Source organism: Oncorhynchus kisutch, linkage group LG5 (genome assembly GCF_002021735.2).
Source record: "Oncorhynchus kisutch isolate 150728-3 linkage group LG5, Okis_V2, whole genome shotgun sequence".
Taxonomy (NCBI): Eukaryota; Metazoa; Chordata; class Actinopteri; order Salmoniformes; family Salmonidae; genus Oncorhynchus; species Oncorhynchus kisutch.
In genome coordinates this window covers 48450467-48468567 of record NC_034178.2, presented here as the reverse complement: position 1 = coordinate 48468567, position 18101 = coordinate 48450467, and the positions used below count along the sequence as shown (strand labels likewise).

At 42.6% G+C, this 18101-nt stretch overlaps 1 protein-coding gene across 1 annotated transcript in view; it reads right to left on the bottom strand.

The window, feature by feature from the left end:
• The window catches only part of LOC109891576 (metabotropic glutamate receptor 2), an 86261-nt gene extending 74039 nt beyond the window's left edge, over window positions 1-12222 (bottom strand). The window contains exon 1 of the mRNA XM_031825236.1: window positions 11703-12222. The gene's annotated coding sequence lies outside the window, so the exon portion shown is untranslated. The remainder of the gene's footprint in view (window positions 1-11702) is intronic.
• Window positions 12223-18101: the final 5879 nt, after the last annotated feature.

The following is an 18101-nucleotide window of genomic DNA, read 5'->3' as shown; positions in this document are numbered from 1 at the left end:
AGATAGATATTGGATTGAAGCACTCTTTCATGTTATCCCTCACTATGGTCATCGGCCATCTCATGATGTATACGGCTCTGTAAGGCACAGGATATTTACTACCCAAATGAAGTACCATTCTCTGAAATGAAAAAGTCTAAAAGTGCAGTGTTTCAATCATTGCTGTAGATCTTCCCTGCTCGCCTGTGTGTGTGTGTGTGTGTGTGTGTGTGTGTGTGTGTGTGTGTGTGTGTGTGTGTGTGTGTGTGTGTGTGTGTGTGTGTGTGTGTGTGTGTGTGTGTGTGTGTGTGTGTGTGTGTGTGTGTGTGTGTGTACTTCTGCACTACAAAAATGTCCATTAATTATAATCCACATAATAATTCAGATTTCCTGTTTTTGCAGGATTATTTTCCTCGTCTAACAAACTGTATCAAATTAAGATCCTACATCTGTATGGCTCTATTTCACAAGGTATTGCCATTTGCCAGGTATTCTACTCTATATATAATTCACAGATAAATCACCATTATATATTCAATTCACAAAAACACCCTAACCCTCAACGTTCTTTCTGCACTGCAGATAGTTTAGAGGCAAATGCCTGTGTGTTTTTGTGGATGTATGAAGCTAGAAGGGAAACATTGCATTGAATCTTACTGCACCCCTCTGCTGCAGTGTTTTGTGGGCTGACAGGTCTTTTTTCTCCAACGCCAAATGAGAGTGGGGATGTCACGCCTTTGCCTTAGCCCCGGAGAGTCAGCTAAACAAAAATGTACCGTACCTCTCTGCACAACCACTGCCTGACCGAATATACAGTAGCAACAGGAGACAATTCCCCAAACATAATCAGGCTGTTAAGTGCAGTGAGACAGAGAATGGAGAATTACCAATTGTAGCCCTACATGAAAAGATGAAAAATATGTCAAAGTGAGTGTACACAAATTCTCGTAAAAAATATGTCAACTTCTGGTGTGAGATACAGTGCCTTGCGAAAGTATTCGGCCCCCTTGAACTTTGCGACCTTTTGCCACATTTCAGGCTTCAAACAGAAAGATATAAAACTGTATTTTTTTGTGAAGAATCAACAACAAGTGGGACACAATCATGAAGTGGAACGACATTTATTGGATATTTCAAACTTTTTTAACAAATCAAAAACTGCAAAATTATTCAGCCCCCTTAAGTTAATACTTTGTAGCGCCACCTTTTGCTGCGATTACAGCTGTAAGTCGCTTGGGGTATGTCTCTATCAGTTTTGCACATCGAGAGACTGACATTTTTTCCCATTCCTCCTTGCAAAACAGCTCGAGCTCAGTGAGGTTGGATGGAGAGCATTTGTGAACAGCAGTTTTCAGTTCTTTCCACAGATTCTCGATTGGATTCAGGTCTGGACTTTGACTTGGCCATTCTAACACCTGGATATGTTTATTTTTGAACCATTCCATTGTAGATTTTGCTTTATATTTTGGATCATTGTCTTGTTGGAAGACAAATCTCCGTCCCAGTCTCAGGTCTTTTGCAGACTCCATCAGGTTTTCTTCCAGAATGGTCCTGTATTTGGCTCCATCCATCTTCCCATCAATTTTAACCATCTTCCCTGTCCCTGCTGAAGAAAAGCAGGCCCAAACCATGATGCTGCCACCACCATGTTTGACAGTGGGGATGGTGTGTTCAGGGTGATGAGCTGTGTTGCTTTTACGCCAAACATAACGTTTTGCATTGTTGCCAAAAAGTTCAATTTTGGTTTCATCTGACCAGAGCACCTTCTTCCACATGTTTGGTGTGTCTCCCAGGTGGCTTGTGGCAAACTTTAAACAACACTTTTTATGGATATCTTTAAGAAATGGCTTTCTTCTTGCCACTCTTCCATAAAGGCCAGATTTGTGCAATATACGACTGATTGTTGTCCTATGGACAGAGTCTCCCACCTCAGCTGTAGATCTCTGCAGTTCATCCAGAGTGATCATGGGCATCTTGGCTGCATCTCTGATCAGTCTTCTCCTTGTATGAGCTGAAAGTTTAGAGGGACGGCCAGGTCTTGGTAGATTTGCAGTGGTCTGATACTCCTTCCATTTCAATATTATCGCTTGCACAGTGCTCCTTGGGATGTTTAAAGCTTGGGAAATCTTTTTGTATCCAAATCCAGCTTTAAACTTCTTGACAACAGTTTCTCGGACCTGCCTGGTGTGTTCCTTGTTCTTCATGATGCTCTCTGCGCTTTTAACGGACGTCTGAGACTATCACAGTGCAGGTGCATTTATACGGAGACTTGATTACACACAGGTGGATCGTATTTATCATCATTAGTCATTTAGGTCAACATTGGATCATTCAGAGATCCTCACTGAACTTCTGGAGAGAGTTTGCTGCACTGAAAGTAAAGGGGCTGAATAATTTTGCACTGCCAATTTTTCAGTTTTTGATTTGTTAAAAAAGTTAGAAATATCCAATAAATGTCGTTCCACTTCATGATTGTGTCCCACTTGTTGTTGATTCTTCACAAAAAAATTAAATTTTATATCTTTATGTTTGAAGCCTGAAATGTGGCAAAAGGTCGCAAAGTTCAAGGGGGCCGAATACTTTCGCAAGGCACTGTATGTGAATAACACTTAGCCAGCATGTTAAAACCCTAAAGTACACACCCGTAAGAGAGGAGGGGGGGGGGACTTGAGCAAGTTGCTGTGTGGGGTGCAGAGCTGCTGGCCGGGGTAGGGGTAGCCAGGTGGAAAGCATGGCCAGCCGTAGAAAAATGTTTATTGAAATTCTCGATTGTCGTGGATTTATCGGTGGTGACAGTGTTTCCTAGCCTCAGTACAGTGGGCAGCTGTTGTCGGCTATTATTGTTTTTTACAAGGTGGAGGTATGTAAGTGGCCTCAAGACAACTTGATTATTTCAGCTGTGGTTTACCTAATGTGCAGACGTGCATTTTAACAGCCAAACTAGCCAGAACAAGAACAACAAACTCACTTTACATAATGTGGTCTAATGTACAGCACTTAGAGGAGCCACAACAAGCCATGAATACAATACCCTGTAGCACATGGTAAACAGGCTTACAATGATTTCCTCAGCAGGTAGCCTAGTTGTTAGAGCATTGGACTTGTAACCGAAAGGTTGCAAGATCGTAATCCCTGAAGTGACAAGGTAAAAATCTGTCGTTCTGCCCCTGAACAAGGCAGTTAACCCACTGTTCTTAGACCGTCATTTAAAATAAGAATTTGTTCTTAACTGACTTGCCTAGTTAAATAAAGGTAAAATAAAAAATATTAAAAAGTGTTTTAATTGGGTTAACTGTTAACTTCAAAGAGCACCCAGCCTCATTTCATCCTCTAATCTACCATGCCGAAATCTCCACTCTCTTCCATATCTCTTCTGCTTTCCGCTTCACCAGATGGCTCTTTTAATTCAAGTGTGTGGAGTCTACCAGCCTTTACACTTTTCAAACCAGGAGGGGTAAGGAATAGAACGTTTGGGGGACTGAGGATGGAAGTGGTGGGGAAGAGGAGGAGGAGGAGGAGGAGGAGGAGGAGGAGGAGGGGAAGGAAGGAGGGCATAGAAGTGGAAATGAGACGGCGAGCCTCACAAGGTGGAGGGTAGGAAGGCAGATAGCCTGGGGAGTTGAGTCACAACCTGCAATCAGAGCACAACTTGTGGCAAACCCCTTTATGACCAAATGCCATCAGCATCTGTGAGGGTTCATTTTTTCGCAAAAGATTTTTAAAAAGCTGAACAATATTATTTTCCCATTCTCAAACATAACTCGATTTGACTGATGGATTTAACCTAGATGTGGAAAAATATCCCCCAGTTATAAATGAAGAAACATGCTTTATGTCTCTAAATTCTCATTACACACGCTCACAAGACACTAGCAGGTCCACTCCACACCGTTCCAAATGTGCGCCATGCTGTGCCAAGCCTAGTCTGGTAGTAATTAATCTGAGCACAATGAGTGGAGAAATCACAACTTCCATCCCCCTAATCTGGCCATGGTAGTGCAGGGACAGCAGTGGCAGCCTGACAAATATCTCTCTCAGTTGAAGCCCAAACAAATCCCTACTATCTCTCTCTCTCTCTTTCCTCAGTTAGTAACAGTCTAAAGGAGATAGATATCACCTATTCAGAACTCACTACAGGTTTATATCTGTTTTAGATTGAAGGCCACTTCCTCTCTCTTTGGCAGACTGTGGACTTGTAGATGTTCAACTTGTCCTGAAAAGGTCAGTGCTGAAAAGTTGTATAACAAACAAATGTTTCTCAGGAGAGTTATTCGTTTATTTTTGTCATTAAGTAACACTTCACTTCAGGGGAAAAACTAGTTCCATGAATCCAGGCCTGGGAGATTGACCGTATCAATGATAACCGCTGAGATCACTGAGGCAAAAAGACAAACCCATGTCGGAAAAGGAAGAGCGCTGACCTTTCCAAAATGGTCACTGAAACCAAACCAATTAGGGGAAAGACGTTAATTGAAGTTTAAATGATAGGAACCCAGGCAAACTGAGGCTGGCGCTGAATGGCAACTAGTGGGGACATACAGCAATTAGGGAGATGTTAATCAAATCCTCACTCACTCTCTCACCACCACAGTTAATTTCCTCATCATTGATCTGAAAGTAGGCTGAGAGGTCCAGTCACTTCATCTATTTAACAGAGAATGGGTTTGAATGGTTTTGGATTTGGTCAGGTGTGTCTCCGCTCAGCTCGCCCCTGACACGCTCTCTGCACCTGTGTGAGGAAGGGAATCCCCTAGGACAGTTCCATAGCTCCACCCCTTCCCATGGGCCTGATTCCACCTCACTGTGTACTTCCTAATTTAAGATTCCTTGACTGTCTATGTTCTTTGTGTGTTCGTGAGCTCATTATAGGCAGAGCTGTGATTGTCCCAGGCAGGGTGATGGATGCATGGTGTTTGTGTTTCAGGGGCTGCATGAGGTTTTCTTTGGGTCTTTCCATTATTCATCACACACACCATTAGTGACAAGAGAGAAACAAGAGTGTGGGCTTCCCTGATCCTGAACTGAGACATGCTTTCATTCTGTCTCAACATATAACACTCTCAAACACAGACACACACATCCCCAACACAAATTATGTCTGCGCAGCAGAGAACATTAACATATTCTCACAATATAAACCAATATTGCTTTCAGTGAGACAGATGTATGGCTGAACAGACAAACACACATTGTCCCTGGTCCTACATAGCTACTTCGTCGGTCTTGACTGTCCCCCGGGCCACTCTATTAATCTTGTCCGGGGACACACACACCATCTGCTGCATGCTACCCTAGCCACATTATTATGGAAGAGCAAAAGTGCCTGGAAGCATAACTCACACTGGAAACCATGTCGCAGGAGATGTTCAGGCACTTATTCAATCAGCAAGTTATTTTTTATCAACTAAAGATTTAGTTTAGTAGGAGTTCAGAGAATTCAAAACTAATTTGTCAAACAATATGAAAGCTCATACATCAAACATGGATTCAAGTATAGATTGTGTGTGTGCACGTGTGTGTGTGATTCTGTGTGTGTGCATATGTGTGTGAATTAAAAAGAGATCAGAAAGAGGCCATAAGGAGGTGTAAGTAATTAAGCTGTCCTGTTTGATAGGACTGCAGCCATTCATCATCCTGCAGCTTAATCACAGACGACGGCCAACTAATAAAACTGATAAGAGATCTGGGTGGCACCGAGATACCTTATCAGACATTTGGGTTTAATTAGTTACTTTGGTTTCCCTCTCTATAGCAGCTCATAGGATGAAACAGGGCAGATCTACCTGCAAAGGAACCCTTGTGCATTCATATTGAAGGTGATTGGATTCCATAAATTATTTTCCATATAGTACAGCCATACATTAGGACCAGGCCTGGGCAAAGGTCCGTGGCCCGCGACCTGATTCAATACGGCCCAAGGAATCATGCTCAGATCACATAAATAATTTGCAATAGTAAAGTTTTGAAAAATGTATTTGTTATTCAAATTAAAAGCCCAATGAATACTCGTCTTTGTGTAATGATTGTGGGACATTTATTTTGAAGGCACGTATAAATAACAACTGCACGAGGACAGACAGTGACTGACAAGCTGACACACACTTCACAGTTACAAATAGTAGCTAGCTAAAATTGCGCAACAATGAGTTTTTCAAAGATTTAAAAGAAAAGGAAAGTAGACGATGAATGTAGGGTGTTCCAGCAAGAGCGGACATCGAAATATTTCTTTATTGAGGTATCAGGGAAAGCTGTGTGCTTTGTGTGCAAAGAGAGCATTGCTGTCAGGGACTAGACAATCATGGACTATAAAAGGAATACCAGCCACGTCGCCAAGACTGAAGTTTTGCGTCCGGACAGGCTAAACACATTCTTCGCACGCTTTGAGGATAACACAGTGCCACTGACGCGGCCCGCTACCAAGGACTGTTGCTCTCCTTCTCCGTGGCTGACGTGAGTAAAACATTTAAATGTGTTAACCCTCGCAAGGCTGCCGGTCCAGACGGCATCCCAGCCGCGTCTTCAGAGCATGCACAGACCAGCTGTCTGGTGTGTTTACAGACATATTCAATCTCTACCTATCCCAGTCTGCTGTCCCCACATGCTTCAAGATGGCCACCATTGTTTCTGTACCCAAGAAGGCAAAGGTAACTGAACTTAATGATTATTGCACCGTAGCACTCACTCTGTCATCATGAAGTGCTTTGAGAGACTAGTCAAGAATCATACCCTTACCTGCCACCCTAGACCCACTTCAATTTGCTTACCGCCCCCAATAGATCCACAGACGATGCAATTGCCATCACTCTGCACACTGCCCTATCCCATCTGGACAAGAAGAATACCCATGTAAGAATGCTGTTTCTTGACTAACACCATAGTACCCTCCAAGCTCATCATTAGGCTCGAGGCCCTGGGTCTGAACCCCGCCCTGTGCAACTGGGTAATGGACTTCCTGACGTGCCACCCCCAGGTGAAGGTAGGAAACATCACCTCCACTTAGCTGATCCTCAACACTGGGGCCCCACAAGGGTGTGTGCTCAGCCCCCTCCTGTATTCCCTGTTCACCCATGACTGAGTGGCCAAACACGCCTCCAACTCAATCATCAAGTTTGCAGATGACACAACAGTAGTAGGCTTGATTACCAACGATGACGAGACAGCCTACAGGGAGGAGGTGAGGGCTCTGGGTGGTGCCTGGAAAACAACTCACTCAACATTAACAAAAGAAAGAAGATGATCGTGGACTTTAGGAAACAGCAGAGGGAGCACCCCCCTATCCACTTCAACAGGACCGCAGTGGAGAAGGTGGAAAGCTTCAAGTTCTTTGGCGTACACATGACTGACAAACTGAAATAGTCCACCCACACAGACAGTATGGTGAAGGTGCAACAGTGCCTCTTCAACCTCAGGAGGCTGAAGAAATTTGGCTTGGCCCTTAAAACTGTTAAGGGCATGTACAGTTGAAGTCTGAAGTTTACATACACCTTAGCCAAATACATTTAAACTCATTTTTTTCCTGACATTTAATCCTAGTAGAAATGACCTGCTATGTGAGGTAAAATCACCACTTTATTTTAAGAATGTGAAATGTCAGAATAAAAGTAGAGAGAATGTGTAACGGCGTTCTTCGTCTGTCGAAAGAGAGTCGGACCGAAATGCAGCGTGGTGGTTACTCATGTCTTTAATGAAGAAAAAGTGACGATACATGAAATAACTAATAAATACGAAAACAACAAACGGAACGTGAAACCTAATTACAGCCTATCTGGTGAAACTACACAGAGACAGGAACAATCACCCACGAAATACAAAGCGAAACTCAGGCTACCTAAATACGGTTCCCAATCAGAGACAACAAGAAACACATGACTCTGATCGAGAACCGCCTCAGGCAGCCCAAACCTAACTAGACACACCCCTAATCATAGCAATCCCAATCCTATAAAACCCCAATGCGAAACACAACACGTAAACCCATGTCACACCCTGGCCTGACCAAAATATATAACGAAAACACAAAAACCTAAGACCAAGGCGTGACATAATGATTTATTTCAGCTTTTGTTTCTTTCATCACATTCCCAGTGGATCAGAAGTTTACATACACTCAATTAGGCCCCAAAACATCACTGCTCTGGAGGAGATCTGCTAATCACGTGTATGTGACCAATCAAATTTGATATGTACTGTCCAACAAAATTGCTAAACATAGCAAGCCATTCACTGAGGGCGAATTCATTAAAGAATGTTTATTTGACTCTGCAGCAATACTTTGCCCTGTCAAGAAAGAGCTGTTTGAAAATGTTTCCCTGTAAAGACGAACAGTGACATGGCGTGTTGAGGACATCGCAGAGAATATGGAACAACAGTTCAAAGACAAGGTAATGGATTTCACCTATTTCTCCTTGGTCCTGGATGAGAGCAGTGATGCACGTGACACAGAGCAGTTGTTGATATTCTTACGAGGCATAACCCCAGACTTTGAAATTACAGAGGAGCTTGCTTCAGTGCAGTCAATGAAGAGCACAACCACAATATTTATTGGAGGAGGTTAATAAGTGTGTGGCAAAGCTGGGACTGAGTTTTGAAAAGTTCTCCAGTGTGACCACAGATGGGTGCCCAAACATGACAGGAAAAAACATTGGCCTTTTGAAAAGGATACAAGATCAAGTAGCTGAGCTGAACCCAAATCAGAAAATGATTTTCCTGAATTGCATTATTCATCAGGAAGTGCTCTGTCAATGTGTTCTGAAAATGAGCCATGTTGTATATACAGTCACTAAAGTGGTAAAATTCACAAGTGCAAAATCTTTAAACCACAAGCAGTTTGTCTCACTGTTGCAAGAGACAGTGTCGGGTCAGGCAGATCTCCCCTACCACGCAAACGTGAGATGGCCGAGTTTGGGGAAGGTGCTTCAATGGGTGTGGGACCTGAAGTCAGAGAATGCTGAGTTTTTGCAAATGAAAGGAAAAGATGTGGATTTCCTGGACATCATGGCCCTCATGAATGAACTGAATTCCAAACTACAAAAGAAGGCCCAGATGAAGGCTTTGACAAGACTTTACAAGGGAAAATTACTCCTCCTGACCTGACCAAGTAAAAACCAACAATCTCACCCACCTTCCGACACTTCTACTATGTTCCCTATCAGATGACCAGTGGGAGAAGTATACATCGCTGCTGCGTGCTTTGAACAGTGAGTTCTCGTTGTTTTGAGGATTTCAAAGGGTTGGAAAATGACATGCTGTTGGTTTCCTCTCCTTTCACCTTCAATGTGGATAACGCTCTCACTGAACTGCAACTTGAGCTTATCGATCTTCGGTCTGATGCAGTGATTGGAGAACTATTCAAAACAATGTCACTGACAGGATTCTATGCATATCTCGATGAACAAAACTTTCCAAAGATTAGGAGTCATGTTCAGAAGATGTTTGGGTCAACCTATGTATGTGAACAGACATTTTCAGTGATGAAATATAACAAGGCACAGATCATCTCTTACTGACTCTCACCCCTCAGAAATCCTGAGCATAGCAACGTCAGAAACTATACCTGACTTCACTGCTCTAGTCAATACCCATCAGAGACTTCACTCCTCACACTGATTGAGAAGTTTAAATGTAATGTTGAGCTCTCCCTCTTTCTTGTATTTTTGTGCATACCCTTTAACAAGAGTTCTGTCCGTGGTGCTGAATGCACAGTGTACTTTTCCCTCCGTGTAGTTCATTGAATGTTTGATAATGAAAATACCTACCAAAAGGAGAACATGGATGTGGTTTATTTCTGTATGTGAAAAAAGAAAAGTAAGTAGCATATCTGGGCGTGATTTACAGTAGATATATCTGTCAACACAACCATACACATGATGTATCATCCTATAATATGATGCTGGCCCGCGATGGCAAAATTATATTCTAATGTGGCCCTCCATGGAAAATAATTGCCCGGGCCTGCATTAGACTATGCTCAATGCATCTGGTGAATGGTGGTGACATACTGTAGGCCTACTTCAAGGTGCTGTGGCTACAGAAAAAGTGTCCTTATCATTATAATATGTCCTTTGTGAGAGAAATACTTACAGTATTTCAATACAGTCAATGACATCTGACCTGCGGTCTATGGGGCTTTAGTCTAAAATCATCTTTGAAAACGATAGGCAAATCTTATGGGCATTCCCCAGAAAGCACATATATTTTATACATTCTTAAAAAAGAAAATCTGTCATGGCTTTGTGAGTATGTGTTGAGGTGGAGGAGTCAGAGGAGAACAGGCTTGTTTGGGCACCTGGGAGCCAGTGGTACATGGACCTGCAGGTTAATCCTGGTCTACAGGTGAGCTCCTTCTCCACACACTAATGAGTAGCAATCTAGGTGCCTCTATGGCATGGCGGCCCAGTGGTGGGGACGCTTGTGTTCTTGGCAGATAACAAGGATTTTAACACGCTTGGTGCTCAGCAATAACACTGCTCCTCCACGCTCTGAGACACTCTGATACGCAGTGCTACATCGACTCCCAGCTCCCGACACACCCAGGGGGATTGGCAGGGTTTCATCCCCATGACGTCGTGCAACATTGAAGCGCTCACCGGGGGTCACTACCCACTCTGCACCGCGCTGATACAGGTGAGGTGGATTCCATTAAGAATAAAGAGATAGGTGCACCGAGTGTCTTGCCTCATTCTCCTCCTCCACCTCATTCCTGATTGTGCGCAGAGTTCCAGATGAAAAGAGAAGAGCCTGTTCCTCTTAAGCCTCTCTGCTGGCTGGGTCTGAGAACCCCACCACTGCCATGGGCACACCGTGCATTGCTTTACAAGACCATTTGCTCCTAGAAAAACACCAACATGCAATGCCACTGTGATAAGGCTTCTCCCCCTTTTACTTGTTCCCACAGCCCTGAAAAATCTGTATATAACCTGGGAATCTATGATGTGGTCTGTATAGGTTCACTTGTGAGCCAAGGGTTTGTCCACCTCTTGGACATATTATGTTATGCACTAAATCCCTGTTCATACCTGGTGCTAACACGCATCCTGTGTCCGGATTGTGTCCAACATTTTCAGACAGCTGCACACCACATTTACCACACGATTAACCACATGTTAATGCAAGGTGTAGCCTGGACTCTCTGAACATGCACAACTCACCTCTGGAGTCAGAATCCATGTAGATGTGCAAACTAAAGGAAGGTGTCTGGATGTTGTAGGCGACTCCATAAAGGAAACATAATTTGACCAACTCTATGATCTATTGAAAACTGCAACTTGATTTTGAAAGTCTCAATATATGACAATAACATACAGGTTGAATAATGGAAAATACAGTAAAACATATGATGATGAGGAGACCCTTCTGAAAAACACATTGATTTGTGTCTTCTAAATTTGCTGGAAGATATACAAATGTAAAGATGATTAGAATGGTGGCATGATCTAATTTGTTTACTATGGCAAGCAAGTAACCCTATTCTATAGTCATCGCATTCACACACATTTTTTCCCCCCACCTGTCAATCAAATTCTGTAACAACAATTTGACAAATTATGAGAGATGTGTCAAAAGAAAGTAGGAATAGAATGGGAGTCTCTCTTTAATATCTATAACAAAGCTTTGTTCCATTGCTATAGACTTACAAAGAAAGCATGGTCGTAATCGTGCATACAACGTGCATGCTACTGTTGCTGGGACCAAATGTAGGCTACACAAAAAGCAAAATCTCTTACCTGTCCAATGAATCTCTTCTGAACGAATCCAAATCCGACAGGTTACACAGATTAGGTCAGGCACTTCATATCCTTGGTGATACTTTAAATAGATATCGTGTTATTGTGCCGAATAAACAATTCGTGGATACTGATAGTGGAGGAAGGACAAGGGATGAGAGTGAATGAAGTTTTCGCGCCTCGCAGCTGCGGCGCGCATGAGTAACTGTCCTCGGTGCTGAAAAACACTCGGAGGAGCGCGCGGATTCCTTGAGATTCTATCCCCTGGTTAAAAAGTCTACCCACCTTTCTACACACCTCTGGTACTAATTTAACATTATACTCACTTGAGTCCCTTCAGATTACTAACTGCGCGTCCACACCTCATAACTCAGCTGTGCAACAAATCTTATTTGATAACAAATGAGTAAAGTGTTATCAATGAGCCTGGTAGAAAGGATGAGTCGAGGAATGAAACATATCTGATCCCGGGTGTATGATATTTTAAGGAGCCAACTCATTATTTCTTCACCGTGCATAGTTTAACATTTTTAAAACGGTCACACGAGTCCATAGGCTATCATGTGAACTGAACTGTCATATTGACAGCCACAACAGAATTCAACAGACCCGAACGCCTGTGGATGATAGCGATTTCTGAATAGGTGTGTCTGTGGGCTATCAAGCCTGCACGTTGTGAACGACCACCGTGACAATCAATACAGATGCTATTGATTAATTTAAATCGGCGCAATAAGAAACGGGTCGTAGTCTTTCTCAAAAGTTTAGATTAGGTCTAACTGTTATCATGTATAGCCTAATAATAGCATATTACAAATTAATTGTGATATTAGGCTAGTATTAATACAATAAGAATAATTAGAATACAGATTATGTTATCCTAGTAGCTTTTTGCATTCTGTTTTCGAGAGCTGTTGATTAGGATGCGCTGAGCATGTAAATGTGGAGAAGCTCAGGGAATCGTCTTGATTTTGTTTAACCGAACAAGCAAAACTCATAACAGCAGCTGTTCGGAGACCGGTTAGCTGCATCGATAGATTTCTATTTACAGTCCACGCACAAGTTCTGACATGGGAGTGGAGACGAGGGAGAGCGCGAGGTGGCTCCCAGGTGGTAACCCTGCGCGCACGGGATATGAACTCTCGAGATCACCAAATGGTGTGTTGTGACCTCTAACCCTCTTCTTCCAAAACCACATTCACACAGTCAGGGAGGGGCTATCGACTGGTTTTGTATGCGACTTCACCCATCTTCATACATCCACTGGAATAATATGAATTATAATTGACATCATAGGGAAGGCCATATCTCCGTGACCTCAAAGCTCTCAAATGTAGGCTAACCAATGTGGGTTTCACAATTAATTAAATCAGTTGTCAATGCAGTGTAGGCCTTATGCAGCTACTCTTCTAATTTGATTGTGGATAACTGGTGGAGTGCCAGATTAAACAATTGTGATTATATATAGCAGACATTCTGTATATCTGTCAGCCATGAGTGTCGATCAATTACTCTTGGAATTGAAAATACAGATCTGTATGTGGTATAGGCTACATTTTAATATGATTCATCAGACAGATAATGACTAAGACGAAAGGGTCAATCTGTGATACAAACATAAAAAAGCGGTCCCCGCCACTGCTTCGTAAACAACATCACACATATCTCTATAGACCACAAAGTGGATGCCCAGAGACCAGGGGATGACTACCTACTTGAGTTTAAAATGTAAATATCCCACACTCCAACATCACGAAAACAACATAATAGTAAACCCTCAGTCGGGGAGGGCTTTTAGCTTTTAGCCTGCCTATCTGGCATATTTAACCTCTGAAATGAACAAAATATTATAAATGAGTCTCAGATGTTTGGTGATTACATGCATGCTTAAAGCGCCAATCCATGTAGAAGCAAATCCACATTGATGCACCAAGTGATTGGAGCGGGACTGGACTCTGGATGGTTCTAAATGTGGCCCATAAAGGATGGAAAGCGAAGTGATTGAAACAAAGCCCAGTAATATAAAAGTGATGAGTGTGATAGAGAATTCAAGGCACGGATTCTTAATGAATACATTCTCTTGGGATGGAATTAAATTATTGATTTCAGAATTGCACACCGCACTTTAAGAAATGCTGTGCATGTCCTGGATGAAGGGATTTGACAGTGTGGAGCCCTCCCCGGCAGACCACCAGCCATACACACACTCCCCATCCCCACACATACAACATTGACAACATTGGCAGTACAGAACAGTGTCTCTCAACCATTTCTGTAACAGTTGCTGGCGAGACATGGTCCTCCTCATTTTTAATAACCAGCTCATGTTTAAAACATATACAATATGTAAAAACACCACTGGAGATACATCTCACCACTATAACTGTGGCTTTGCTCTAGCCATATAGTTTAATTCCCGGTTGTGCTGTCTGTCTGTCTGTCTGTCTGTCTGAGCATCTTCTTCGCTGTAATCTGTGCTTCTTGTTCTCTGTATAACATTTTCCCCTGGTGTCAATGGTGCCACTAACCTTTACAGTTGGTGGGACCAGCCCATGACTTGGTCGGACCAAAATCATCATAAAGTCATTCATAGTGCTTTATTATGAATTATAATAAATAGACAACTCAGCTATTCAAGAAATAAGTTGTTTCGTCTAACACGTCCAAGCAAGAATGCATGATAAAATATATTTTAATGTGCAGTCAGCAACCTAGTCCAGTGATTATGAATTTTGGTTTGACAATAAGACTATAGACTCCAGAATTTCCAGATTTTATTTTTTGTTCAATAGAGATACATGTCATATATCTTTATGTGCACTAACTAATATAATAGGCACATTCATTTGGGGTTCAACACCTGAGGAAGTGGAAACTCAAAACACATTAACTAGATTGGTAACTCTAAATATAATTCCCAATGCTAGTAGCCATGTATTCATCCAACAGTAAATGTATTGTCCTAAAAAACTTAGCAGTTGTAGGCTACTTGTCAAGCCCTGATCTGTTACACCTGTCTTTGTGATTGTCTCCACCCCCTCCAGGTGTCACTTATTTTCCCCAGTGTATTTATTCCTGTGTTTCCTGTCAGTTCGTCTTGTATGTTTCCAAGTCAACCAGCTGTTTTCCCGTTCGCCTGCTTTTTGCATTCTCCTTTTTCTAGTCCTCCCAGTTTTGACCCTTGCCTGTTCCTGGACTTTGTACCCACCCGCCTGACCATTCTGCCTGCCTTGACCACGAGCCTGTCTGCCACTCTGTACCTCCTGAACTCTGATCTGGTTTTGACCTTTTTGCCTGTCCATGACCACTCTTGCCTACCCCTTTGGATTAATAAACATTGTAAGGCTCCAACCATCTGCCTCCTGTGTCTGCATTTGTGTCTCGCCTTGTGCCTTGATACTAGTACTACTACCCATGAGACCTATGTCCTTGCAATGGCCGGTGCACTGCTCCATATTTCAAAGCCATCAAGCCATCCAATATCTTTGTAAAATAGTTGCTATTGAGATCAATAATAAGAGTTGAGAAATACAAATTATACCTACAGAGAGCTGAGACCCTCCTCTGTTCCACGGGGACGACGTTTCCAAAGCTGTGTCTTTCCCGCAATTTCATATGGACATGTATGTTCAGAACACATTTTTCTGTTGAGCGCATGGGGGAAGAGTGGGATCGCTCATCACAGCAGCAGGCACAGGGCATACACTTTCATGCAGGAATCCTGAAGAGATTGCATTTTACTGTTTGACCAAATCATGGTTTTAGCCTCCTAAAAAAAGTTGAGGTAACAATGTTTATAGGCACCCTTTCTGTTTTTTGCTGATGCAGCTTTTGACTGAATGTGTGACCTCAGCTCAGCCTATCAGAAAACCGGTCCATCTTGGTAGGGGGGCTGGCAGTAATTGCCCCAAAATATTTACAAAAATATCTTAACAGGACCATGGGCTGCCGGCCATGTAACCTTAGAATTGTTTTGGTATAAAAATGGTCTAGCCCATCTGGCATTCGCCCGTGATGGATACACTGTTGGACACACCCTGAATGAATGCATAGGTTAGCCTAATGATACAATAGTAGATGAATGTGCAACAAGCTCTCACACAGAATTAGAAGTTCATCCACATTCTCCAAACGTCAAATATCGAAGTTGCGCAAAAAGTCAAATTTTGAAGTGTTTTTGTTGCTGCTCTGTATCTTTCAATTTTTCCAAAAGCCACATTTAGAAATGAAAGGTTAGGTATTAAAGGTTAAGTATAGGCACTCATTCTGAATGGTTAAGGTAATGTCATGTTCGTCGAAGTGAGGAGACCAAAGCGCTGCGTGATGTGAATACATTATACTTTTAATAAAGACGGACACTAAACAAACTATACAAAATAACAAAACGACCGTGAAGCTATCATACAAAAGTGCAGACACAGGCAACTAGACAGACAATAACCCACGAAATACCCAAAGAAGATGGCTGCCTAAATATGGTTCCCAATCAGAGACAATGATAAACAGCTGCCTCTAATTGAGAACCAATCTAGGCAACCATAGACATACATAAACACCTAGATGGTAAACAACCCCATAAACCTACAAAACCCCTAGACAGGACAAAAACACATACATCACCCATGTCACACCCTGAGGGCGTGACAGGTAAGGGATAAGGTTTGGGTGTCCAGTGTCCACAACTGGGAACAAACACACAACCTTCTCTAGAGTCAAGGGTTAAGGTTTGGGATAGGTTTAATTTATTTGCAAATGATGGTGGAAAATAAGTATTTGGTCAATAGAAGTTTATCTCAATACTTTGTCATTGCCGACAAAGGGTATATAACAGAGGTAAAACGTTTTCTGTAAGTCTTCACAAGGTTTTCACACACTGTTGCTGGTATTTTGGCCCATTCCTCCATGCAGATCTCCTCTAGAGCAGTGATGTTTTGGGGCTGTTGCTGGGTAACACGGACTTTCAACTCCCTCCAAAGATTTTCTATGGTGTTGAGATCTGGAGACTGGCTAGGCCACTCCAGGACCTTGAAATGCTTCTTACGAAGCCACTCCTTCGTTGCCCGGGCGGTGTGTTTGGGATCCTTGTCATGCTGAAAGACCCAGCCACGTTTCATCTTCAATGCCCTTGCTGATGGAAGGAGGTTTTCACTCAAAATCTCACGATACATGGCCCCATTCAATCTTCCCTTTACACAGATCAGTCGTCCTGGTCCCTTTGCAGAAAAACAGCCCCAAAGCATGATGTTTCCACCCCCATGCTTCACAGTAGGTATGGTGTTCTTTGGATGCAACTCAGCATTCTTTGTCCTCCAAACACGACGAGTTGAGTTTTTACCAAAAAGTTATATTTTGGTTTCATCTGACCATATGACATTCTCCCAATCTTCTTCTGGATCATCCAAATGCTCTCTAGCAAACTTCAGACGGGCCTGGACATGTACTGGCTTAAGCAGGGGGACATGTCTGGCACTGCAGGATTTGAGTCCCTGGCGGCGTAGTGTGTTACTGATGGTAGGCTTTGTTACTTTGGTCCCAGCTCTCTGCAGGTCATTCACTAGGTCCCCCCGTGTGGTTCTGGGATTTTTGCTCACCGTTCTTGTGATAATTTGGACCCCACGGGGTGAGATCTTGCGTGGAGCCCCAGATCGAGGGAGATTATCAGTGGTCTTATATGTCTTCCATTTCCTAATAATTGCTCCCACAGTTGATTTCTTCAAACCAAGCTGCTTACCTATTGCAGATTCAGTCTTCCCAGCCTGGTGCAGGTCTACAATTTTGTTTCTGGTGTCCTTTGTCAGCTCTTTGGTCTTGGCCATAGTGGAGTTTGGAGTGCGACTGTTTGAGGTTGTGGACAGGTGTCTTGAACAAGTTCAAACAGGTGCCATTAATACAGGTAACGAGTGGAGGACAGAGGAGCCTCTTAAAGAAGAAGTTACAGTTCTGTGAGAACCAGAAATCTTGCTTGTTTGTTATTGACCAAATACTTATTTTCCACCATAATTTGCAAATAAATTCATTAAAAATCCTATAATGTGATTTTCTGGATTTTTTTTCCTAATTTTGTCTGTCATAGTTGAAGTGTACCTATGATGAAAATGACAGGCCTGAGAGAGGCCTCTCCCATCTTTTTAAGTGGGAGAACTTGCACAATTGGTGGCTGACTAAATACTTTTTTGCCCCACTGTATATATGAGTACTGCTCTTCACACACAGATTGTGCATATGGATTTCCTCCTCTGTCTTAAACATCTATTCCTTCAAGAGATTGCTAAGACAAATTTCTCCTTCACAAAGGGGTTGCATGGCGGTGCAAGTTATATCGCGGGTATATTATACCATTAGAGATGCCATTTATTCATACTCCCTCTTTTATTCAGTCTTTTGAAATCTATTCACCAA